Below are 25,856 nucleotides of genomic sequence, written 5' to 3'. Positions count from 1 at the left end.
GAGTAACAACAGTAAATCAGCTGTGAATCATTGCTCTCCATCTTTTCAATGAAGCTGTAATTTAGAAATGGTCCTGAATGTCACACACACGGAAAGACTGTCACTGTGAACTTGTTGGGGGCGAAAGTGTGTCACAGCGAGAGGCAGGCAAAAATGAGACACGCTGATTTGTGTTGCTCCTGATAGGAGAGGAGCCATTAACAGTGCAGAGTGCACCAGAATGCATTAAGGTAAGAGTGTGGGTATCTGGCCTTGGGAGAATGAAGTCAGATTGATCTTAAACAAGAGCAGATTATCAGGCCTCTAATTCAGGGACAGGGAGGCTGAAACCAGAATTCCACAAAAACACAATTCAAACGATCCCACCACTAAATGTTACGATTAATTCACAGCTGATGCTAACAGCCTTAGTATCAACTGGTGTTTTAAATGCAAATTCATATTGGACACTGGAGATGAACCTGTTTTTGTCATTATTTCTTGCCAATTTGTTGCTGGTAATCTGGGTGAATTTAGTGTTGGAGGAACAAGCTCTTCTTTATTCTCTAGTTTTCCCTGCTTACTGGCTCCAGCCAGGCTTTTAAAGTTCCCTGGTTGCCCTCTTTCCTACTTCTCGCTTGACCTCTTCTTCACCTTTATTCTCGACAACCTTGTAGGCACCCTGCACTATGTACCTTGAATCTCACATTCATTGTTCAATACATGCGTCTCCTGGCAGGTGTGGGTAGCAGGGCTCTGATACGTTGGTCACGTTGCTGTTCTTAATGTGTCAGTTCAGATAGTCACTTCCAACTCCTGTTTCATCAGAGGGCTTGGGGAGGAGGGGATTGGCCGTTGCATTGGAGCGGGTAGCATCTCGTGCAAGTACAAGAGAAAACATTTAACCTGATGGGCAATCCTTCGCGATCATTCGGCCACCAGTCTCCCTCTCTGTTGCACCAGCGCAAAGTGATCGGAATTATCATGGAACGCCCAGTGAGTAAACAGGCTCCACTGTTTGCGCCGATGTTTTTCTCCATGTGAACCGCCCAATTTAATTTGATTTCTGCTTGCTATGTTAGCTCAGTATAGAGAAAGTATCAAATAATGGCTTTATTAATGCATCAGGGAGCATATTATTCACCAAGGACAAACCGAGCACTTCAAAGTATATTATTTTGAGACTATCTGAAAAAGTATTTACAATGAAAACCGAGTTATACTTGCCATACTCTGTCCATTATTACGATTTATTTTACTGGTAAGAGCATAAGATGTAGGAGCAGAAGTAGGCCATTCGGCCCATCGAGTCTGCTCCGACTCTCAAAGACATCATGACTGATCTGATGACCCTCAACTCCACTTTCCCGCCTTATCGCCATAACCCTTGATTCTCTGACAGATTAAAAATCTGTCTGGCTCAAACTTGAACATATTCAACCTCTGCAACTCTCTGCGGTAAAGAAATACACAGATTCACTACATGCCGAGAGAAGAAATTCCTCCTCGTCTCTGTCTTAAATGAGTGGCCCCTTACTCTGAGGTTATGCCCTCTGGACCAAGACACTCCCACAAGGGAAAATGACCTCTCAGAATCTACCCTATCAACCCCCTTGAGAATCCTATGGGCAGGATTCTCCAACCCCCTGCCAGGTCGGAGAATCGCCGGGGGGGGGGGGGCGGCGTGAATCCCGCCCCGTCGCTCCGACGGCGGCTGCCAAATTCTCCGCCGCTGGTTTTTGGGCGGGGGCGCGGATCGCGCCGCGCCGGTCGGGGGCTGTTGGCTGTGGCCCCCCCCCCCGGCGATTCTCCTGGCCCCGATGGGCCGAGCGGCCGCCCGTTTTCGGCCAGTCCCACCGGCATGGATTAGACAAGGTCCATACCGGCGGGACCTAGTTTCAAGGGTGGCTTGCGGAGTCCTTGGGGGGGACGCGGGGGGAATCCGGCCCCGGAGGAGGCCGCCAAGGTGGCCTGGCCCGCGATCGGGGCCCACCGATCTGCGTGCGGGCCTGTGCCGTGGGGGCACTCTTTCCCTCCTCTGTAGGGCTCCATGATGGCCGGCGTGGAGAAGAATCCCCCTGCTCATGCGCAGGAATCACGCCAGCGGTTTTGCGCATGCACTAGAACACGCTGGCGCTGCTGCGCATGCACCAACTCGTGTCGGCCGGCGGAGGCCCTTCGGCGCGAGCACTCCAGCGCCGTTGGAGGATTCTGCACCTTCCGGGCGGCCTGATGCCAGAGTGGCCACTCTTTGCCGCCGGTAGGGCCCTCCCCGCCGGTTGCGGGGGAATCCTGCCCTATATGTCTCAATAAGGTCGCTTCCAATTCTTCTAAACCACAATGAGGACAGGCCCAACCTACTCAACCGCCATCATAAAAAAATACCTCCATACCCATGATTAATACCCATGATTAAGCTAGTCAACAGTGGCGGCACAGTGGTTAGTATTTCTGGTTCACAGCGTCAGGGACCCGGGTTACATTCCAGCATTGGGTGAATGTGTGGAGTTTGCACATTCTCCCCGTGTCTGTCTGGGTTTCCTCTGGGTGCTCTGGTTCCTTCCCACAGTCCAAAGATGCGCAGATTAGGTGGATTGGCCATATTAAATTGCCCCTCACAGGTTAGGTGGAGTTATGGGGGTAGGATGGGTGTGTGGCCTTAGATAGAGTGCACTTTCGGAGGATCGGTGCAGATTCAATGGGACGAATGGGCTCCTTCTGCACTGTAGGGATTCTGTGGGACCATTTCTAGATGCCTCCAATGACTGTACATCTTTCCTGATCAGGAATGATCCTGGTCACCACTCACATGTTCTTGCCTGTGTTAAAGAATAGTCACAAAATAATTTAGTACATGAATGAGATTGAGCATTTGTGCAGAAATTCTAAAAACTTCGCTAATTCTTTCAGAAGCAGCTCAAGCGTCGCCTCTGATGCGCGGCACGGTAGCACAGTGGTTAGCACAATTGCTTCACAGCTCCAGGGTCCCAGGATCGATTCTTGGCTTGGGCCACTGTCTGTGCGGAGTCTGCACGTTCTCCCTGTGTGTGCGTGGGTTTCCTCCGGGTGCTCCGATTACCTCCCACAGTCCAAAGATGTGCAGGTTAGGTGGATTGGCCATGATAAATTGCCCTTAGTGTCCAAAATTCCCCTTAGTGTTGGGTGGGGTTACTAGGTTATGGGGATAGAGTGGAGGTGTGGGCTTGGGTAGGGTGCTCTTTCCAAGTAGCCTCCTTCTGCACTGTAAATTCTATGATTTTATGATTCTATGTCAATTCACATGAATGTCAGCGATTGCACACTGGGCTTTTCCCATGGGGCATTTGTGTTTGAACAATGAAGTACATGTCAAAAAGCATAATGCCTCTGACAGGCCCATATGTGAACATTCATAAATTTTGTTTTATTTAGATACATACAGGACACTGACTGCAGAAGGAGTTCTCATATGAAGAAAGTACTTATATGAACCACAGCAGAAAGCTAAATGCTCTTAATGTACATGCACTCTGAGTTGAAATCTCAGTATGCCCTTAGCTATAATCCGCATTTTATGTGCACTGCACAGCTTGCATTTTTCTTATTTATGTTCACAGGACAATGCGGGAACAATGGCGTTGCTGATAGTTCGGTAACCAGTGCCGAATCTTGTATATGTGTCCCACTCGCTTCATTAGCCGATGATGGTACCTTAAGGCACCTTATGGGATCAGATTGAGTTGAGCAATGATTTCCCCAAAGCCCCAATGATTTAGCTTGTTTTACAAACAGTAATTAAATTTTACTTCAAGATAGTGAGGAGGGGTGGTTGGAAGGGTGGGGATGCAGCGGAGGTTAGAAGTTTTATAAAAGCTACCATCATTCCCTAGGTGACAATTCATTTCGCTTGAGGTGTCTGTGTGGGAAGCAGTGAATGTGTAAAGGGCTCTAAGTGAATGCGGGAATCAGAGAAGGATGGGAATGTGTGTGGTGATAAGGATGTTTAGAGGCTTCAAGTGATTTAGACAAGTTGAGTGAGTGGGCAGATATGTGGCAGATGCAGTATAATATGGGTAAATGTGAAGTTATCCACTTCAGACAGAGAAACAGAATGGCAGAGTATGATTGAAGTGATGCTAGATTGGGAAATGCTTATGTACAAAGAGACCTGGGTGTCCTAGCACACCAGTCACTGAAAGCAAGCATGGAGGTACAGCAAGCATTTAGGAAGACAAATGGTATGTTGGCCTTCACTGCAAGAAGACTTGAGTACAGGAGCAAGGTTGTCTTACTACAGCTGTACGGGCCTTTGTGTGACCATTCCTGGAATATTGTATGCAATTTTAGTCTCCTCATTGAGGATATATTTCCTGCAGAGGGTGCAGCAAAGCTTCAGCAGACTGATTCCTGGAATGGCAGGATTGTTGTATAATGAGAGATTGGATCGACTGAACCTATATTCACTGGAATTTAGAAGAATGAGAGGGGATCTAATCGAAATGTATAAAATTCCAACACCACTGGTGTAATGATGCACTTTCACAGGCTTCATTAGAAACACAAAAAGTATTTATGAATAAGAAAAACTGTACAGCAGTGCAGCATCCACCCGACTGCACCTAGTTCCCTATATGTCTCCAGCCTAAGAGAGGGTTCCACCTCCTCTGGTGATTGCCCACTCTCAAACCCAATTGGTCTCCTAGCCAGGTGACCCATACTCTGCTGTGTTGCCCTTAAAGGTACAATCACCACAATTCACCGTAGCTGGACAGACTGGATCCAGGGATGGTGTTTCATCAGCAGGGGTATGTGTGTGTGTGTGTGGGGTGGGGGGGTGGGGGTGGGGGTGGGGGGGGGGGGGGGGAGAGGTCTAGAACAAATGTAGACAGTTTCAGGATATGGGATAAGCCATTTATGCCTGAGATGATGAGGAATCATAGAATTCCTGCAGTGCAGAAGGAAGCAATTTGGCCCATCGAGTCTGCATCGACCCTCCGAAAGAGCACCTACCCCCGCCCCCGCCCTAGCCCCATAACCCACCTGACCTTTGGACTCTCAGGGGCAATTTAGCATGGCCAATCCACCGAACCTGCACATCTTTGGATGGCAAGGCCAGCAGCGCGGGTTTAATTCCCGTACCAGCTGAGGTTATTCATGAAGGCTCCGCCTTCTCAACCTTCCCCCTTACCTGAGATGTGGTGATCTTCGGGTTAAATCACCACCAGTCAGTTCTCCCCCCTCAAAGTGGAAAGCAGCCAATGGTCATCTGGGATAATGGTGACTTTACCTTCCCTTTACATCTTTGGACTGTGGGAGGGAACTGGAGCACCTGGAGGAAACCTAGCCATTTCCTCACTCAGAGGGTGGTGAACCAGTGGGATTGTCTCCCACAGAAGGTTGTGGAGGCCAGGTCACTGAATAAATTTAAGAAGGAAATGGATAGATTTCTAGGTTCCAGGGGTGCCAAGGGGAAAGGGGAGAGAATAGGTATATGACGTTGAGATATCTGGGATGCAAATAATCAGGCCCTGAAATTTGTCAGTCTTAAATCCAATTATTTTCTCCAATACTTTTTTTTTCTCCTCACGCAACATTTATCCCCCTTCCCATGGAACAGCCACTCCCACACCCTTACCCTCCCACCACGGACTGCTCCCCGCCACTCACCCCACCATAGCACTGTCCCCTGGCACTGCTCAAGCACTAACCCCTGGCACTGCCGGGCCTATAAACAAGTTTCCTAATTAATCTTTCAAGTAGGAGGTTAGGTACCTCGGTTGAGTATTGGATTTGGTGTAAGTTGCAATTAGGTTCTTGTGTTGCAGCTTTCATCTAACTTCAACTTTCTCTGTGAGGAAGGGATGCAAATGACAATGCTAGAGGCAGTGCCATGGGGCAGTGCCAGGCGATAGAGCCAGGGCATGACCTGCTCTCCCCTGAGCAATGCACTCATCTGAACTCCTCTGGTTCGTTCGGCTCGCCAGCTGCCGCTGTGGGAGAACTTTCATAGATCACATGCTGACTTGAATGATTATGTAACGGGGGGTTATCAGGTGTAGAAGCCTGACAATCACATGTAAGTTTATATTAATGTGCCCCTCCTGCCATTGAATATCGGGACTCTCATTACTTCATTGGTGGGGGACAATTGTAATGGAAAATTCCGTCAGCGCAAATTGTGTCTTAGACCTCTCATGGGATTTTACGCTCCCCCTGCCAATCCTGTATGCCAAAAACGGGAGCAGAAAATCCACCCCCACCCGCAAAGTCTTCATTTAATGACACTACAGGATTGATTAATGATCTCATAGTTCGGGATCCTCTTGGAAGGAGCGACCACAATATGGTGGAATTTAAAATACAGTTGGAGGATGACAAGGTAAAATCAAACACTAGTGTTTTGTGCTTAAACAAAGGTGATTACAATGGGATGAGAGACGAACTAGCTAAGGTAGACTGGGAGCAAAGACTTCATGGTGAAGCAGTTGAAGAACAGTGGAGAACCTTCCGAGCGATCTTTCACAGTGTTCAGGAAAGGTTCATACAGACAAAAAAGAAAGACGGTAGAAAGGGGAAAAATCGACCGTGGATATCTAAGGAGGTGAGGGAGAGTATCAAATTGAAGGAAAAAACATACAAAGTGGCAAAAATTAGTGGGAGACTAGAGGGCTGGGAAGTCTTTAGGGGACAACAGAAAGCTACTAAAAAAGCTATAAAGAAGAGTAAGGTAGACTATGAAAGTAAACTTGCTCAGAACATAAAAGCAGATAGTAAAAGCTTCTACAAATATATAAGACAAAAAAGAGTGGCTAAGGTAAATATTGGTCCTTTGGAAGATGAGAAGGGAGATTTAATAATAGGAGACGGGGAAATGGCTGAGGAGCTGAACAGGTTTTTTGGGTCTGTCTTCACAGTGGAAGACACAAATAACATGCCAGTGACTGATGGAAATAAAGATATGATAGGTGAGGACTTTGAGATGATTGTAATCACTAAGGAGGCAGTATTGGGCAAGATGATAAAAGAGATGGCTAGGGAAATTGTAAACGCACTAGTGATAATTTATCAAAATTCACTAGACTCTGGGGTGGTCCCAGAGGATTGGAAAGTAGCAAACGTGACACCACTGTTTCAAAAAGGAGGTCGGCAGAAAGCGTGTAATTATAGGCCGGTAAGCTTAACCTCGGTTGTAGGGAAAATGCTGGAATCTATCATGAAGGAGTAAATAGCGGGGCACCTGGAGGGAAATTGTCCCATTGGGCAGACGCAGCATGGGTTCATAAAGGGTAGGTCGTGTCTGACTAATTTGGAAGAATTTTTTGAGGACGTTACCAATGCAGTAGATAACGGGGAGCCAATGGATGTGGTATATCTGGATTTCCAGAAAGCTTCTGACAAGGTGCCACACAAAAGGTTGCTGCATAAACTAAAGATGCATGGCATTGAGGGTAAAGTGGTAGCCTGGGTAGAGGATTGGTTAACTAACAGAAAGCAGAGAGTCGAGATAAATGGGTGTTTCTCTGGTTGGCAACCTGTATCTAGTGGGGTCCCTCAAGGATCAGTGTTGGGCCCACAGTTGTTCACATTTTACATAGATGATTTGGAGCTGGGGACCAAGTGCAATGTGGCAAAGTTTGCAGACGACAAGATGAGTGGTAAAGCAAAAAGTGCAGAGGATACCGGAAGTCTGCAGAAGGATTTGGATAGGTTAGGTGAATGGGCTAGGGTCTGGCAGATGGAATTCAATGTTGCCAAGTGTGAGGCTATCAATTTTGGGAGGAATAACAGCAGAATGGATTATTATTTAAACGGTAAGATGTTAAAACATGCTGCTGTGCAGAGGGACCTGGGTGTGCTGGTGCACGAGTCACAAAAAGTTGGTGTGCAGGTGCAACAGGTGATTAAGAAGGCTAATCGAGTTTTGTCTTTCATTGCTAGAGGGATGGAGTTCAAGACTAGGGAGGTTATGCTGCAATTGTATAAGGTGTTGGTGAGGCCGCATCTGGAGTATTGTGTTCAGTTTTGGTCTCCTTACCTGAGAAAGGACATATTGGCACTGGAGGGAGTGCAGAGGAGATTCACTAGGTTGATCCCAGAGTTGAGGGGATTAGATTATGACGAGAGGTTGAGTAGACTGGGACTGTACTCATTGGAGTTTAGAAGGATGCAGGGGGATCTTATTGAGACATATAAAATTATGAAGGGAATAGATAGGATAGATGCGGGCAGGTTGTTTCCACTGGTCAGGGAAAGCAGAACTAGGGGGCATAGCCTCAAAATAAGGGGAAGTAGATTTAGGACCGAGTTTAGGAGGAACTTCTTCACCCAAAGGGTTGTGAATCTCTGGAATTCCTTGCCCAGTGAAGCAGTTGAGGCTCCTTCTTTAAACGTTTTTAAGAAAAAGATAGATGCCTTTCTAAAGAATAAAGGGATTCGGGGATATGGTGTACGGGCCGGAGAGTGGAGCTGAGTCCACAAAGATCAGCCGTGATCTCATTGAATGGCGGAGCAGGCTCGAGGGGCCAGATGGTCTACTCCTGTTCCTAATTCTTATGTTCTTATGTTCTTATGTCATAGTCTCATTTCTCCTGTCTTTAATGATCCCATATTTCCTGTTGCCATTCTCTATCTCTTTACTTACAACACTCAACATGGCTCGTCCTTGGTATGAGCTAGAGGCCCACAAACCAGATTGGCCGTTCCTTATCCTCTTTGATGACTGCAGGCCAAAATCTTCAGGCCTATATCATCACCAAAGGGTGGAGAACATGTCTTGTCATGGATAGAAAGTAGGCTTGAGTCAAGATGACCGGCCCTGACACCTCCTACCGATGCCAGACCCTGTACTCTTGACCTTTTTATTACAAATATTATTGAAAATATAAAAACACACTTCCTGGAGACATTCTGTTGGAAGGTCAGTTCTTAACAGCCTTCCAACTTTGTCTGATCCCTGCCTTAGTCCATTCAAACCCAATCATCACTGACGTTGTCCTGTGATTGAGATATGAGACGTGAGATATCTCTGTGGAATCACTACAGTGCAGAAGGAGGCAATTCAGTATCAAGCCTGCATCGACCTTCTGAAACAGCACCCCAAATAGGCCCCTGCCCTATCCCCGTAACCATACCTAACCTGCACATCTTTGGACACTAAGGAGCAATTTAGCATGGTCAATCCACCTATCCTGTAGATCTTTGGACTGTGGGAGGGAGCCGGTTGACCCAGAGAAAACCCACGCATATACGGGGAGAACGTGAAAACTCCACACAGACCGTCACCCAAGGCTGGAATTGAACCCGGGTCCCTGGTGCTGTGACGCAGCATTACTAACCACTGTGCCACCATGCCGCCCATTTTTGGCTCCCAGACTGATCTGTATGCAAGTCCATTTCCCCCTTTAGCTGTTTGTCGATGTTTATTTGTGTGATGATTGTTGACTGGTGCCATCTGCTGTGGTAGTCTTCACAGCTTTTTTAGCTGAGTTGTTTGATGGCGTCAGTTGTGATGATAATGCGTTATCCTTATGTAGTATTGTGACGAACAGGCGTTTATGTTTTTAAGTTGCTCATCAATTTAGTGAGCCTCGTGACAAACATGTGACAAGAAGTAAGGTCACTATAAAGCTGCCAAGAGAGCAGGCAGAAAATAAATAGGCGAAGAATTGCAGAGAGAAGAGCAGAGGTGCTGCTTAGAGCTTTTTACACTGGCTATCATTAGGGCATTTTTCCTTTTGCCTTGTGTGCTGCATTCACTCATTTATTTATTTATCTATTGTTGATAACCATGTCGTTTTTGAGGCAGAGGTGCAAATGTTTTCGAGTTTCTGATTTTGTTGCTGATCTGTCCCGTGTATTTGAATCCCAAGGCCTCATAGAGTTTGGTTTGATGGACCTGAGGGGTTCCATTCGTTGTTTTACACCCAGTCTCTGTTTTATTTGTTTAGTCCCCACCAGATCACTCTAGATGGGGGCCAGTTTTGCTCAGTTGGCTGGACAGCTGGTTTGTGATGCAGAGCAAAGGCCAACAGGGCTGGTTCAATTCCCGTTACTTGCCATCCCCTGAGGTGTGGTGACCCTCAGGTTAAATTACCACCAGTCAGCTCTTCCCCCCCACCCCTCAAAGAAGAGAGCATCCCATGGTCACCTGGGGTTATCATAGAATCATAGAATTTACAGTGCAGAAGGAGGCCATTTGGCCCATTGCGTTTGCACCGGCCCTTGGAAAGAGCACCCACTTAAGCCCATACCTCCACCCTATCCCCGTAACCCAGCGACCCCACCTAATCTTTTTGGGCACTAATGGCAATTTAGCATGGCCAAACCACCTAACCTGAACATCTTTGGACTGTGGGAGGAAACCCACGCGGACACGGGGAGAAAGTGCAAACTTCACACAGACAGTGACCCAAGCCAGGAATCTAACCTGGGACCCCTGGAGCTGTGAAGCAAATGTGCTACCACTGTGCTACCGTGCCTCCCATCTCTCTGGGCTCCTGCCGTACCTCTTTCTTCTGTCAACTTTCTTGATGGGAAAAACGTTTGTGAACTGGCTGACTTTCAGCAAAGATTCTCTTTTGTTATGGCCACAGGGGTTAATAACTTCAGAATTGCCTCTGTCTGCCTGTAGACAAGTTCTGGAAAATTTTGGGTCATAACAGAATCAATTTAATTACTGACACGCTGGGAAGATTAACCCCTGGCAGCGCAGCCTGCCACCATCTGTTGAGGTTTGGCCCGTTCATTTGCTGTGTTGATATCCATAGATTTTATGGTTTTTATATTTAATAAGAGTCCAGTTGGAGGGGATTCGGATCCTACACGTAGGTGAGTTGCTGACTCAGAGAGCCGGTGCTAGCACACTGGGCCAAAGGGCCTCCTTCTGCACCGTAAGAATTCAGTATTTTAGTGATTCTGTGAACATCTTTGCAAAAACCTGCACTGTTAGCTTTGACGACCGTTCCAATTTATTTTGTTCATATTCCCTTTTTGAACCTCCTTCTTTGTATTGTTTTGTTCCTTTGTGTCTTCTTGTGCTTTGGCAATGGAAAAAGGGTACCTGCAACGAAAATAGGAAGATTGGGTCACCTCACCCTGGAACCAGGGAATGGCATCGCATCCAAAAGAGGAAAATCTTAAACTAGGGAAAAGAATGGTATATGTGGAAAACTGACATTAAAGGATTCAAATGAGCAGAAAATTGTTGTTCTGTGTAAAAAATCTGTAAAAAGGCATTTCTTCTTTTTAATAAATTTGGTGTACCCAATTATTTTTTTTCCAATTAAGGGGCAACTTAGCGTGGCCAATCCACCTAACCTGCGCATCTTTGGGTTGTGGGGGTGAAACCCACGCAGACACGGGGAGAGTGTGCAAACTCCACACGGAAAGTGACCCAGGGCCAGGGTTCGAACCCGGGTCCTCAGTGCTGTAGTCCCAGTGCTAACCACTGCGCCACGTGCCGCCCTAAAAATGCATTTCTGACGGCCATCTTTTGAGGTGTTTTGTTCACAGGAATTCAGTGGATTTTGACATTGCAACATCAAAATGGATTGATTTGACCCATTCTCACACCTGCAAAGACAATCACCAAGGGAGAAGAAGCAATTAAATAAATGTACCCTTCTCCTGGCTGAAAGTTGAACGCATGCAGTTTTAAAAAATATTGCCCAAGCCATGCCCCATGCCAACTCCCATCACTGTTGACTTTTCCAGGTGTTTAAAGATAGGAGCCTTCAAGAATGTTTCAGAAACATTGATCCATGCATCCAATTCCCTTCCTGCACCTAGTGGTGCACTAAAGGCAGACTTCCGTCTGTTTCCACACTAATAATTCCTGGAACAAGTCGCTTGTCTGTCGCCAGAGGCTTATAGCTTGAGGTGTGCCACTCCACATCAAACGTGACTGACCAGGAGTCTCTCCCGCACTTACTGGAAGGTTTTGCAGGTTGACACACTCAAACAGAGAAGCATTGATCGAACTGTAAAATTGCTCACCTCTTGCATCCTTGCATTCCTGCTGATTTGTGAAGCAGTCATGTTTTGTAAGCTTTATAAGCTTCAGCACCTTGCAAGCTCTTTTAGTTTGGGGATTGTGGTAACTTGAGACCACAATGAAGGTGTGTTGTTTAAAAGAAGCAACTTCTTGATATAAATAAATAACAAAGTTTAACAATAACAGTAACTCAGCAGAACAGTAGTAATAACTATGAAAACAGGAGCTCTAGCACAACAGGTCTTGCTTACAGGTCACCTCTTGCAGACTGAAAAAGCCTGCCCAATGCTCACACATGCTCGGAATCCTCAATAGATGCCATGGGAAGGCAGTGGCACAGTGGTATTGTAACTGGACTAGTAATCCAGAGATCCATTATAATACTCTGGGGACCATGGTTTGAATCCCACCATGGCAGATGGTGGTATTTGAATTCAATAAACTCTGGAATTAAAAGTCCAGTGATGGCCATAAAACCATTGTCGATTGTTGTAAAGACCTATCTGATTCATTAAATCCTTTAGGGTAGGAAATCTGCCACCCTTATCTGGTCTGGCCTACATGTGACTCCAGACCCACAGCAATGTGGTTGACGCTTAAATGCCCTCAAGGATGGGCAACAAATGCTGGCCAGTGATGCCAATGAATAAAGGGGGGAAAAAAGTCAAACAAAGGCTTGTAAGAACACTCGCTACTCAAAATGACACTCTGTAACAGGGAAGTATGTTAATCAGCTGTAGATCATGAACTGTCCAATTGACATTTTCTTTTCTTGCTCCTCCCTGAGACACAGATGGGTCAGAGAACCATAGAATCCCTACAGTGCTGAAAGAAGTCATTCAGTCCATTGAGTCTGCACCAACCCTCTGAAAGAGCATCCTACCTTGGCCTATCCCTGCAACCCCACAACCCTACCTAACCTGCACATCTTTGGACATTAAGGTGTAATTTAGCGTGACCAATCCACTTAACCTACACATCTTTGGACCGTGGAAGGAAATCGGAGCACCCGGAGGAAACCCACGCAGACACGGTTAAAAAGTGAAAACTTCATACGGTCACCCAAGGCCGGAATTGAACCCGGTCCGTGGTGCTGTGAGGCAGTTGTGCTAGCCACTGTGCCACCATGCTGCCCTTATCGTCCGTGTGGTAATTTATCCTGAAGTTCACCTGGAAATGCCAAGTGTTTAATGCACCAAAGATGTACAGGACACAGTCAGGACGACCTGGATCTAGATTCCTAAACAACAAAGCACATTTGCTACTAAAGGTGAACAAACAAGCTTGGATTCTGAAGAGATCGTAAACCAATTTTGTCCGCCACAGTCTTTACCGCAGAGAAGCGTAGAGGCTGGATCATTAAGTATGTTCAAGGCCGAGATAGACAGCTTTTTAATCAGTAAGGGAATCGACAGTTTTGGGGATAAGGCAAGAAAGTGGAGTTGAGGATTATACCAGGGACGAGATTCTCCGACCCCCCGCCGGTCGGCGGGGGCTGGCGTGAATCCCCCCCCCCCCCCGCGATTCTCCGGGCCGGATGGGCTGAAGTCCCGCCGCTAAAATGCCTGTCCCGCCGGCGTAGATTAAACCACCTACCTTACCGGCAGGACAAGGCGGCGCGGGCGGGCTCCGGGGTCCAGGGGGGGCGCGGGGCGATCTGGCCCCGGGGGGGTGCCCCCACCGATCCGCGGGCGGCCCTGTGCCGTGGGGGCACTCTTTCCCTTCCGCCTCTGCCACGGTCTCCACCATGGCGGAGGCAGAAGAGACTCCCTGCAATGCGCATGCGCGGGAATGCCGTCTGCGGCCGCTAACGCTCCCGCGCATGCACCGCCCGGAGATGTCATTTCCGCGCCAGCTGGCGGGGCACCAAAGGCCTTTTCCGCCAGCTGGCGGGGCGGAGATTCGTCCGGCGCCGACCTAGCCCCTTAAGGTTGTGGCTCGGCCCCCAAAAATGTGGAGCATTCCGCACTTGAGGGGCGGCGCGATGCCCGACTGATTTGCGCCGTTTTGGGCGCCAGTCGGCGGACATCGCGCCCTTTCCGGAGAATTTTGCCCCAGATCAGTCTTGATCTCATTGAACGGTGAAGTAGATCCGATGGGCCGAGTGGCCTCCTTCTGTCCCTGCACCCTATGGTCTGAGTGTACTGATGTGGGGGCCAAATGCTAGCTGATTTGTCAATTGGCTGGCAGCAGTTTCTTACCCATTCCTCCAGGTCTGAAGTTGGTTGGGACATGTTACAAAGGGCTGGCGTTTAAAATCAGTGTGGACTTATTCTCCCATGTGAGGATCAAACTGAAACCAGCTGGTAAGTGTGGATTTAATGGTTGAACAGCCAAACATTCAGCGAACTGTCAGAGGTGTGATGATATCAGAAAGCAGCATGAAGAATGAGTTTGGATATCAGCTTGTCCAAATTTAGGTTACTAAAGCTTGTGCACTGAAGAGTAAATACAAAGGAATTTGTTTCTAACACAGATTTTGTACAGTCAGCCACAAGCTGAAACATGGAACAATGTTATTATGTTTCAGATCTTTGAAGCTAGCAATACCTCCAGTTGATCTGCTAAGTTGAACATAGTGGCTTGATACATTTAATTATCAGAAGGACCGTCTTTCATGTGAGATCTTGATGACTCAGTCCACCTGTTAAGGTGAGTGTAAATGTGCATCCAGAGAGATACACAGCAGTTTTCAGTTTGAACTTGAGACACTCTGCCAGATATTGGGAAAATTCCATCCATTGCTTCTGAATTATTTTCTGCTATCCGAAAGATGTGCTAGAACCCTATATAAATAGGATCGCCACAGTGCAGAAGCAGGCCATAAAAAAATTAGATGACCCAATTCATTTTTCCAATACAGGGTGGCCAATCCACCTCGCCTGCACATCTTTTGGGTTGTGGGGGCGAAACCCACGCAAACACGGGAAGAATGTGCAAACTCCACACGGACAGTGACCCAGAACCGGGATCGAATCTGGGACCTCAGCGCCGTGAACCACTGCGCCACCGTGCTGCCCTAAGAAGCAGGCCATTTGACCCATCAAGTCTGCACCAAACCTCTGAAACAGCATCTTATCTAGGCCTATCCCTGTAACCCCACCTAAACTGCACATCTTTGAACACTAAGGGGCAATTTAACATGGCCAATCCACCTAACCTTTTTACATTTAATATTTTTAAAAAATAAATTTAGAATACCCAATTATTATTATTTTTTTTCCAATTAAAGGGCAATTTAGTGTGGCCAATCCACCTAACCTGTACATCTTTGGGTTGTGGGGGTGAAGCCCACGCAGACATGGGGAGAATGTGCAAACTCCACATGGGCAGTGGCCCAGGGCCGCTATTCAAACCCGGGTCCTCAGCGCCGCAGTCCCAGTACTAACCACGGCGCCACTTGCCGCCCCCAATCCACCTAACCTGCACATCTTTGGATGGTGGGAGGAAACCGGAGAACCCAGAAGAAACCCACACAGACACAGGGAGAATGTACAAACTCCCCACAGAGAGTCACCCAGGGCCAGAATTGAACCCGGGTGCCTGGCAGCTTGATGTGGCAGTGCTAACCACTGCGCCACTCTGTCAGATGATCCTTTGTTGTAATACAGGGTGGAAAGCTTTGTAGTATTCAGTGAGCTGTCAGTACCTGTGCAAGACAGAGGGTCAAATATAAAATAACCTTGGCCATCTGATGCACAGGCATGAGTTTGATAGCTTGTGGAACATGAGTCCATCTTTTACACTAAGAAAACCAAGGCCTGTATTTAACTGGGAGTAGCCTCGATTGACATTGCTGCTTTGGTAGCATCCCCCATTTTTATTTGTGGACTTGCAGAATATTCAGTCCTATTTTAACGTCATAAATAAATCAATACCCAAACCATTTAGCACTACAATAGTAAATCACAAATCAAAATATGTGACTTGTTGCAACAGAATAGATGGAATTGAAGCAGCATTGAATTTCGGTCTGTAGATGCCACTAGCATATTAAGTAAATACTACATTGCAGTTCATTTACATGGCTTTCAGTGACAGAAAATCCACATTCCTTCCCTCAGATTGCATCTCCTGATAATTAGGCATGGGGACAGAAAGCAAAGCCCAGATCTGTGTGGCTATGTATGGCACAGATATGCCATATCTGTATGGCAATAAATAGTGGCACAGCCAGCGCCGCCCACATGAATGTATTTTTTAAAACTGTAGCAGTGATATTTAATTGATATGAACCAATTAGATACAGTTACAGCCAATTTCTAACACACACCGTAATGTCTCAGTACAATATACCTGGCAGCAAAATGGAAATGCTTTGCTGTGTGCATGCTGTTGGAAAAGGTGTGGGGGGAAAGGAGAATGAGAGATGGAAAGCAGGGTGGGTAAGAATATTGCTCTAAAACCTTTGCCTTTCAAGGGCTTAACCTCATTCACAATTCACAATGCCGATCCACTTGGGTTTCAGTGCTGGGGGCAGATGTGCTCAGAGTGGAAAATTCAAGTGAAGTACAAGATGCCATCTGATAGGGAATCCCTCTCAGCTCTATCTTTATTCCAATCTTCATGGCCCATTTAGTTGCCCCAATTTGTCATGTTTTGTCAACCTTCCATGAAGTCTGTAAACTGAGTGGTCACGTGATAACATAATGCTGCAGCTACTAAAGAATCCCGTGATGAGAACATGGGTGTTCTCCCTGGAGCGCGGGTACAAATATGAAGTATCTGCTCATTTAGTGGATAAAGTATTGTTTGTTGAACGTTCTTGGTCGCCAGTCTTTGGGAACCGATCAACATCCACAAAGTCCAGCTCATCGAAACAGTGTAGCCCATGGCCTCACACATTCAAACACTCCCACCATCATCTCCAAACTTCACTTGTTACATTCCGATGTAAAAGCCTCGGTTTTATTTTCAAACCTTTTCCATTCTACTCTGGTGATATCTACCTACATATCTTCACATTGTCTACATGGCTCTTCTCCACATTATTTACTCCATCTACTCCACCTCAGTTATGGCTGCACTCTTCGTGATTCCTTTATCACTTTCATCCACTTTGCCCGCTCCATGCCTTCTTTCAAAGGTCTTTGTGTTTAACCACTCCCTTGGTTCTATTTCGCAGATTTGCCATTGCAAATATTTGAAGTTGGCAGACAGGAAAAAAAACCAGCTGGTCCATCAAGCCCCATCGTTAATAGCTGGAGAATCACGACGAGATCACTGCCTCTCTCCACAGCTCCCACTCGCTGTGTAATCCCATGGGCGTGGCAAAAAACACAGGTTAGATAAAACCATGGCAAATAAGGGAGAAGGATTGCTTTGGAATATTCCTTTCCAAATCCCTTAGACAACGGAAACCAGTCATGGAGATTGTGTGGACCAAATACTACCAATAAATTCCCCACCTTTCCGAGGAGACACTCAACCGAGGTCCCGTCTCCTCTTCCACGTCGCTTGCAAAAGATCTCACGGCACTATTTTGGTGAAGAGAAGTCGAATTATCCCTGGTGTTCTGGTCAATATTTTAGAGTCTTTCAGTCATCGAGGTCTACTGCACAGAAAAGGCCCTTCAGCCCATCGCATCAGCACCAGTCAAAAGACAACCACCTAAATATTTTAATCCCATTTACCAGACTTGGCCCATAGCCTTGGCATCACAATGCTTGTTCAATGTTTTGAGGGTCTCTGCCTCTACCACCCTTTCAGGCAGTGAGTTCCAGATACCCACCATCCTCTGGGGGGGGGAGTGTGGGGGGCGGGGGGGGGGGGGGGGGCGGCGGGGGTTGAAGATGATGCTGGAAGGTCGGATTCTGGGAACCTGCAAGGCTGCAAAATGTGGGTTCAAGGTGACATTCCTGTGGGTTGTTGGAAGGGTGGAGTGCCAAGGGGAGACAGGGGACACTTACCCTTGCAGATCATGGTAGGTCATTCATTTTTCCTCCATTGAACTCCAGCCTTTCGGTCATGCGGCTAGCACTGACCAGTGCTGCCACTGTCTCCCAGGTGGGATTAGTGAAATTGAGGGTCTTCTGCAAGTCTAAGAGTAGATAGCTACCCTTTTCTCCTCCACACCATCCAGTGCCCCTTGGCTGAAGTGCTCAGATGACCCTCGGGTGGGTGTATTGTTTTGTACACAGGGAAACATTTTTTTTTCAGAGTGCCTAAAGATTTCAATCCGGGTCACGTCGTTGGAGGCCGATTGGAATCGCATCAATTTTCTCACCGAAAATGACTCTTTGCTGTTATTTGGGAAAATTCCACCCACTGCTGCTTATTGTAAAAAAAAACAATAAATTATAGAAACTGTGCTTTGACATGTTCTGGAGTTTTTTCTGCATCAGGCACGCAGTACTCGGCAGGCCGGAAACCCACTTCCAACTGCAATTGTCCCCGCAACGTGATTGCATGCTGGCTGGCCAATTAATAGGCAACTAGTGTGGAATTGTCACTGAAAAACTGAGTGCTGCCTTGGAGGGCGGGGAGACTGAATGAGTGCCAAAGCCTCCCCCTCTTCTTTCATCTCCTGGTATATCGCGGACACCTTGCCCTCTCCGACCCATACGCCCAAAATCACCCTATCTTGAATCCCCTGTGCCGGGAGTAGCGGAAATTCCCTCACCTGCCGCCTCACGAACGCCCTCACTTGCATGTACCTGAAAGCGTTTCCCGGGGGTAGCCCAAACTTCTCCTCCAGCGCCCCTAAGCTCGCAAATGTCCCATCATTGAACAGGTCCCCCATTCTTCTAATCCCAGCCCTATGCCAGCTCTGAAACCCCCAGTCCATCCTTCCTGGGACAAACCGATGGTTGTCTCTGATCGGGGACCACACCGAGGCTCCCGTCGCACCCCTGTGCCGTCTCCACTGCCCTCAGATCTTTAGCATTGCCGCCACCACCGGGCTCGTGGAATACCTTGTCGGCGAGAGCAGCAGCGGTGCCGTCACCAGCGCTCCCAGACTCGTTCCTTTGCAGGACGCCATCTCCAACCTCTTCCACGCCGCCCCCTCTCTCTCCATCACCCACTTATGGATCATTGCCACATTGGCTGCCCAATAATAACCACCCAGATTTGGCAATGCCAACCCTCCTCTATCTCTGCTGCGCTCCAAGAACCCCCTCCTTACCCACGGGGTCTTGCCCGCCCACACAAATCCCGTAATGTTCCTGCTTACCCTCTTGAAAAAGGCCTCAGTGATCACAATTGGGAGGCATTGAAATACAAAAAGAAATCTCGGGAGGACCACCATATTAACCGACTGTATCCTACCCGCCAGCGAGAGTGGCAACATGTCCCACTTTTTAAAATCCTCCTCCATCTGTTTCACCAATCGCGTCAAATTGAGTTTGTGCAGTGCCCCCCAGCTCCTAGCTACCTGAACCCCCAAATATCGAGAGCTCCTTTCCGCCCTCCTCAGCGGTAGGTCGTCTATCCCTCTTCCCTGGTCCCCCGGATGGATCACAAAGAGCTCACTCTTTCCCATATTGAGCTTATAGCCCGAAAAGTCTCCAAACTCCCGTAAGATCTGCATTACCTCAACCATCCCCTCCACTGGATCTGTCACATACAGCAACAGGTCGTCTGCATACAGCGACACTCGATGTTCCTCTCCCCCTCGAACCACCCCCTTCCATTTCCCCGACTCTCGTAACGCCATGGCCAAAGGTTCAATTGCTAATGCAAACAGCAGGGGGGACAGGGGGCACCCCTGCCTCGCCCCTCGATACAGCCGGAAATACTCCGACCTCCGCCGGTTCGTGACCACACCCGCCACCGGGGCTTTATATAGGAACTTAACCCAACTAATAAACCCTCCCCCGAACCCAAACCTCCTCAACACTTCCCAGAGATACTCCCGCTCTACCCGATCAAAGGCTTTCTCCGCGTCCATGGCTGTCACTATCTCCGCTTCTCCCTCCACAGATGGCATCATTATCACATTTAAGAGCCTTCGCACATTAGTGTTTAACTGCCTACCCTTTACGAATCCCGTCTGGTCCTCATGAATCACCCCCGGAATACAGTCCTCAATCCTCATGGCTAACATTTTTGCCAGCAACTTAGCATCTACATTAAGGAGCGAGATCGGTCTATATGACCCACATTGCAGTGGGTCCTTATCCCGCTTGAAGATCAAAGAGATCGTCGCCTCCGACATTGTCGGGGGCAGGGTCCCCCCCTCCTTTGATTCATTGAAGGTCCTTACCAGCAACGGGGCTAACAGGTCTACATACGTCCTGTAAAACTCCACCGGGAACCCATCCGGCCACGGGGCCTTCCCTGCCTGCATGCTCTCCAGTCCTTTAACCAGCTCCTCCACCCCAATTGGTGCCCCCAGACCAGCCACCTCCTGCACCTCCACCCTTGGGAACCTCAACTGATCCAAGAATCGGCACGTCCCCTCTTTTCCCCCTGGGGGCTGGGACCTATACAGTTCCTTGTAAAAGGCCTTAAAAGCCTCATTCACTTTCCCTGCACTCCACACCGTAGTTCCCCTGCCATCTTTGACTCCACCTATTTCCCTCGCTGCCATCCTCTTACGGAGCTGGTGTGCCAGCATCCGGCTCGCCTTCTCCCCATATTCATACATCGCCCCCTGTGCCTTCCTCCACTGTGCCTCAGCCTTCCCTGTGGTCAACAGGTCGAACTCCGTCTGGAGACTTCGTCTCTCCCTGAGTAGTCCCTCATTCGGAGCCTCTGCATATCTCCTGTCCACCCTTAAAATCTCCCCCACTAACCTCTCCCTTTCCCTGCCCTCTCTCTTCACCCTGTGAGCCCTAATGGAGATGAACTCTCCCCTGACCACCACCTTCAGCGCCTCCCATACTACTCCCACCTGCACCTCCCCATTGTCGTTAGCCTCCAGATACCTTTCAATACACCCCCGCACCCTCCTGCACACTTCCTCGTCTGCCAGCAGTCCCACATCCAACCTCCACAACGGGCGTTGGTCCCTCTACTCCCGCAGCTCCAGCTCCACCCAGTGCGGGGCATGGTCTGAAATGGCTATGGCCGAATACTCCGTTCCCTCCACTTTCGGGATCAGTGCCCTGCCCAAAACAAAAAAATCTATTCGGGAGTAGGCCTTATGGGAGAAAAAAGAAAATTCTCTGGCCAAAGGTCTGGCAAATCTCCACGGATCTACTCCTCCCATCTGATCCATAAACCCCCTAAGCACCTTGGCCGCAGCCGGCCTCCTCCCCGTCCTAGATCTGGAACGATCCAATGCTGGGTCCAGCACCTTGTTAAAATCCCCACCCATTATCAAACTCCCTACCTCCAGGTCCGGAATACGCCCCAACATCCGTTTCATGAATCCAGCATCGTCCCAGTTTGGGGCATATACATTCACCAGTGCCACCTCCGTCCCCTGCAACCCACCACTTACCATCACATATCGGCCTCCCTTGTCCGCTACTATGTTCTTGGGCTCAAATGACACCCGCTTTCCCACCAGTATTGCCACACCCCTCTATTCTTCGCATCCAGCCCTGAATGGAACACCTGTCTCACCCAAACCTTCCTTAACCTGACCTGATCTGCCACCTTCAGATGTGTCTCCTGAAGCATGACCACGTCTGCCTTCAGTCCCTTTAGGTGCGCGAACACTCGGGCCCTCTTAAACGGCCCATTTAGGCCTCTCACATTTCCCGTGATCAGCCGGATTGGGGGGTTAACCCCCCCCGCCGACTAGCCATCTCCTATCTTAGGCCAGTCCCGTGCCCGCGCCTCCCACACCCTCCAGTCCCCTAGGTGGGGAACCCCCGCCCCGACCACCTCTTCCATTTTCAGTTCCCCCTCGGGGACAGTGCAACAGCAACCCTAGAATCTCTCCCCCCCCCCCCCGCTAGATCCACATCTAGCACTTTTGCTCCCTCCATATTACTTCCGTGAGTCAGCTGACCTCTGCTGACCCCGGCTTCCCCCGGCTTCCCATTGATCTCCCCGTGTGGGAGTCTCTCCTCCTCCTTACCTTCCTCCATCCCCCCCCCACCCCCTTTTTGGCGCGGGAAAAAAGCCCGCGCTTTCCTGAACCCTGTGACGCAGCTCCTGTTGCGGCCATCATCCCAGTTCCCTCATCCCCGAGTCTCACATCCCTCCAGGACCGACACCCACATTCCCCATCATCATCATTTTGTCTACAGAAAGGAAAAAAGGAAATTTTAGGAATTTTAACCAGAACTCTACCCACATCCCCATCCATCATCCCATCCACAAAATAATCTTTCCCCATATTTACAACCCCATATACAACCACATATACAACCTCAGATCGAGTTCAGTTCTTCCGTCTGTATAAAGGTCCAAGCCTCTTCTGGCGTTTCAAAATAATGGTGTCGGTCCTGATAAGTGACCCACAGTCGCGCAGGCTGCAGCATGCCGAACCTGACTCTTTTTCTATGCAGCACCGCCTTGGCCTGGTTGAATCCAGCTCTCCTCTTTGCCACCTCTGCGCTCCAATCCTGGTATACTCGGATCATCGCGTTCTCCCATCTGCTGCTCCGCACCTTCATGGCCCATCTCAGCACACTTTCTTTATCCACAAAGCGATGGAACCTTGCCACTATCGCCCTTGGCGGCTCATCTGCCTTGGGTCTCCTCGCCAGGACCCGGTGAGCCCCTCCCAGCTCCAGGAGGGTCGGAGAGGCCTCTGCACCTATCAGCGAATGGAGCATCGTGCTCACGTACGCCCCGGCATCAGCTCCCTCCACTCCTTCAGGAAGACCCAGAATCCGGAGGTTCTTCCTCCTCGACCTGTTCTCCAGGACCTCAATTCTCTCAGCCCACCTCCTGTGCACCGCCTCATGCGCCTCCAGTTTTACCGCCAGGACCTGGATATCGTCCTCGTTGGTGTTCACCTTATCGTTCACCTCACGAAGCTCCACCGCCTGGGTCGTCTGGGTCTCCTTCAGCCCCTTGATCGTCAACAGCATCGGCGCCAGCACCTCCTTTTTCAGCACCTCCACACATCTCATGAAGAACTCCTGCTGGTCTGGCCCCCACGCTGCTTGCACTCCGCCCTCCGCCATCTTGCCTTCTTCCCCTCGTTTTGTTCTCTGCTCCATGGCCTCTTCCCTCGTTGCTCCACTGCTGCTCCCTGCCAAACATTGTGGGGGGGGGGTCCTCACTGCTCCTTCCCACATGGGATCAACCAAAAGAAAGCTCCGTTGGGGCTCCACTGTAGAGCCCGAAAGTCCGTTTTCGCGGGAGCTGCCGAAACGCGCGGCTTAGCTCCGCATCGCCGCAACCGGAAGTGTGTGTCATGAGACCCTTGAGCTCTCCACTGCCCTCCCCCTCCCCCTCCTCATGCAGCTCGGACATCTCTGTGCTCCTCCTCTTCTCCAGATGAGCTGATCTGGGGCTTCACATCTTGAAAATCCACACCTCGCTGGAGGGCTGTGTTATGAAGAGCTCAGCCACAATGCCAGAGGCTTTTGTAGATATGTAGTACAGGGCACCACCTGACCAGTCCCGGCAATGGAAATGCATCCTCAGCAGTCCATATATCATCTCAATGGTTGTCCAAGTGAGCAGATGGCTGCAGTTGTCGTACCTCTCTGCCTCCTGTGTCAAGCTCTGGTAAAGAGTGCGTAACCATCTCTTTAAGGGGATAACTCTTATCCGTTAGAATCCCTCCACATAGTTTGGGAGATGGAATGAAGATCGGCAGCACCTTGGAATTCTGAAGGATGAAGGAGTGATTGCAGTCGCCAGGATGAGCACACATACACACACATACACAAGTCACTTATTAAGGATCAGTTGAGAGAGGGGGAATCTTTCTTGTTGATGAACATCAACTATTAATCAGTCGGTGCCTTGATGGTGTAAGAGTCCTTCCTCACTATTTCCTTTGTCCCCATTTATTATCTTTAATTTTATTATTTTTGGTCAGTGGACCCATAATGGATGTGCCTTTAAACAGAAGACTCAGTTGAAACAGCCTGCTTGTCAGGACACTGTGTTCTCAGGTTTTGTTTTTGGAAAGAAGTCAGATTCCTCGGCACCGAGTGGATCTTATGAACCAGGTTTGAGATGGGTTGGATCGATTGGCAGGCAACCGATGGGTTGGCCAAGGACAGTGTTCTGCCTGACAACAGTCAGAGATTGGTTCCTGTGTGATGCTTTCTGAAAGAACTGGGCAGAAGTGCTTAGACCTTGAAAGTAAAAGGAATGCTCTCTCTCTCTCTCTATCTTGCTTACTGAAGCGAAATGACTGATTTATTGTTCTGAGAGCAGTGAGTGTCTGGCTCACCCTTTGCTGTGAACTTGAAATGATGCTGAGACTGCAGAGAAGGTAGACAACCAAACCAGAGAAAACCATCTCATGCCTAAGATCCATCGTGGAGAAGACCTTGTAATGCGCGATCCTGTTTACCAGGTCGGATATGCGGGGGAGAGGGTAAGTGTCGAGCTGCGTAAACCTGTTGATGGTCTGACTGTAGTCGATGATCATCCTATGCTTCTCCCCGGTCTTTACCACCACTACTTGAGCTCTCCATGGACTGTTGCTGGCTTCAATGACTCCTTCCCTCAGTAGCCTTTGGACCTCTGAACTAATAAAGATCCTGTCCTGGGCACTGTACCGTCTGCTCCTGGTGGCGACAGGTTTGCAATCCAGGGTGAGGTTCGCAAACAGGGAAGGCTGGTCGACCTTTAGGGTTGCGAGGCCGCAGACAGTGAGGGGGGTATAGGGCTGCCGAATTTGAATGTCAGACTTTGGAGGTTACACTGGAAGTCGAAACCTAGGAGTGTGGCCGTGCCGAGGTGGGGAAGGACGTAGAGGTGGAAATTTTTTAACTCCCTTCCCTGGACTGTGAGGTTTGCTACACAAAACCCCTTTATCTCCACTGAGTGGGAACCGGAGGCCAGGGAGATTTTTTGATTAATGGGGTGGACGAGGAGAGAACAGCGCCATACTGATTAGGCGGGACGTCTCGTGCCCGTTGATAAATACAGTCGTTGTAGCAGTTGAGAGTGTTCGAGGCCGGGACTGATCCAGAATCACTGAGGCTAATCGCAGCAGTTGAGTGTTCTCTTCGGGCAATGTGTGGTCAGCCGAGCTGGCGTCCTAGGGTTCATCCAAGATGGCGGCTCCCATTGGTCGCACATCGCTGGGGGTGCACAAAATGGCGGCGCCCATCCCTCTAACGTGGCGTCCGCGGGGCAAGATGGCGGCACCTGGGGGCCGCACGTAGCCCTGGAGTAGGAAGATGGCGGCAACCGCTGGCCGCACGGGGACTGTGGAGAGGTTAGTGGTGATGGGAGATGTCTCGGTGTCGGCTGCGGAGGGGTTCCACGCTGCCCAGGGGGCTGCCGTGCGGTCGGGACCCTGCAAGGGCCCGTGCTTCCTTGAGACCTAGAGTGTCTTTTTCCAGCAGTCACTGGCGGATTTGTGAGGGTAGCATACCTGCCACGAAAGCGTCCCGGACCAAGAGTTCAGTGTGTTCGCTCGCCGAAACTTGCGGGCAGCTGCAGTTTCTCCCCAACACCAGGGGTGCACGGTAGAATTCTTCCAGTGATTGGGCAGCACGGCAGCATTGTGGGCAGCACGGCAGCATTGTGGATAGCACAATTGCTTCACAGCTCCAGGGTCCCAGGTTCAATTCCGGCTTGGGTCACTGTCTGTGCGGAGTCTGCACATCCTCCCCGTGTGTGCGTGGGTTTCCTCCGGGTGCTCCGGTTTCCTCCCACAGTCCAAAGATGTGCAGGTTAGGTGGATTGGCCATGCTAAATTGCCCTTAGTGTCCAAAAATTGCCCTTAGTGTTGGGTGGGGTGACAGTGTTATGGGGATAGGGTGGAAGTGTTGACTTTGGGTAGGGTGCTCTTTCCAAGAGCCGGTGCAGACTCGATGGGCTGAATGGCCTCCTTCTGCACTGTAAATTCTATGATGATTCCCCAGGG

Source organism: Scyliorhinus torazame, chromosome 18 (assembly GCF_047496885.1).
Source record: "Scyliorhinus torazame isolate Kashiwa2021f chromosome 18, sScyTor2.1, whole genome shotgun sequence".
NCBI classification, from domain to species: domain Eukaryota; kingdom Metazoa; phylum Chordata; class Chondrichthyes; order Carcharhiniformes; family Scyliorhinidae; genus Scyliorhinus; species Scyliorhinus torazame.
This window is presented reverse-complemented; position numbering follows the sequence as displayed.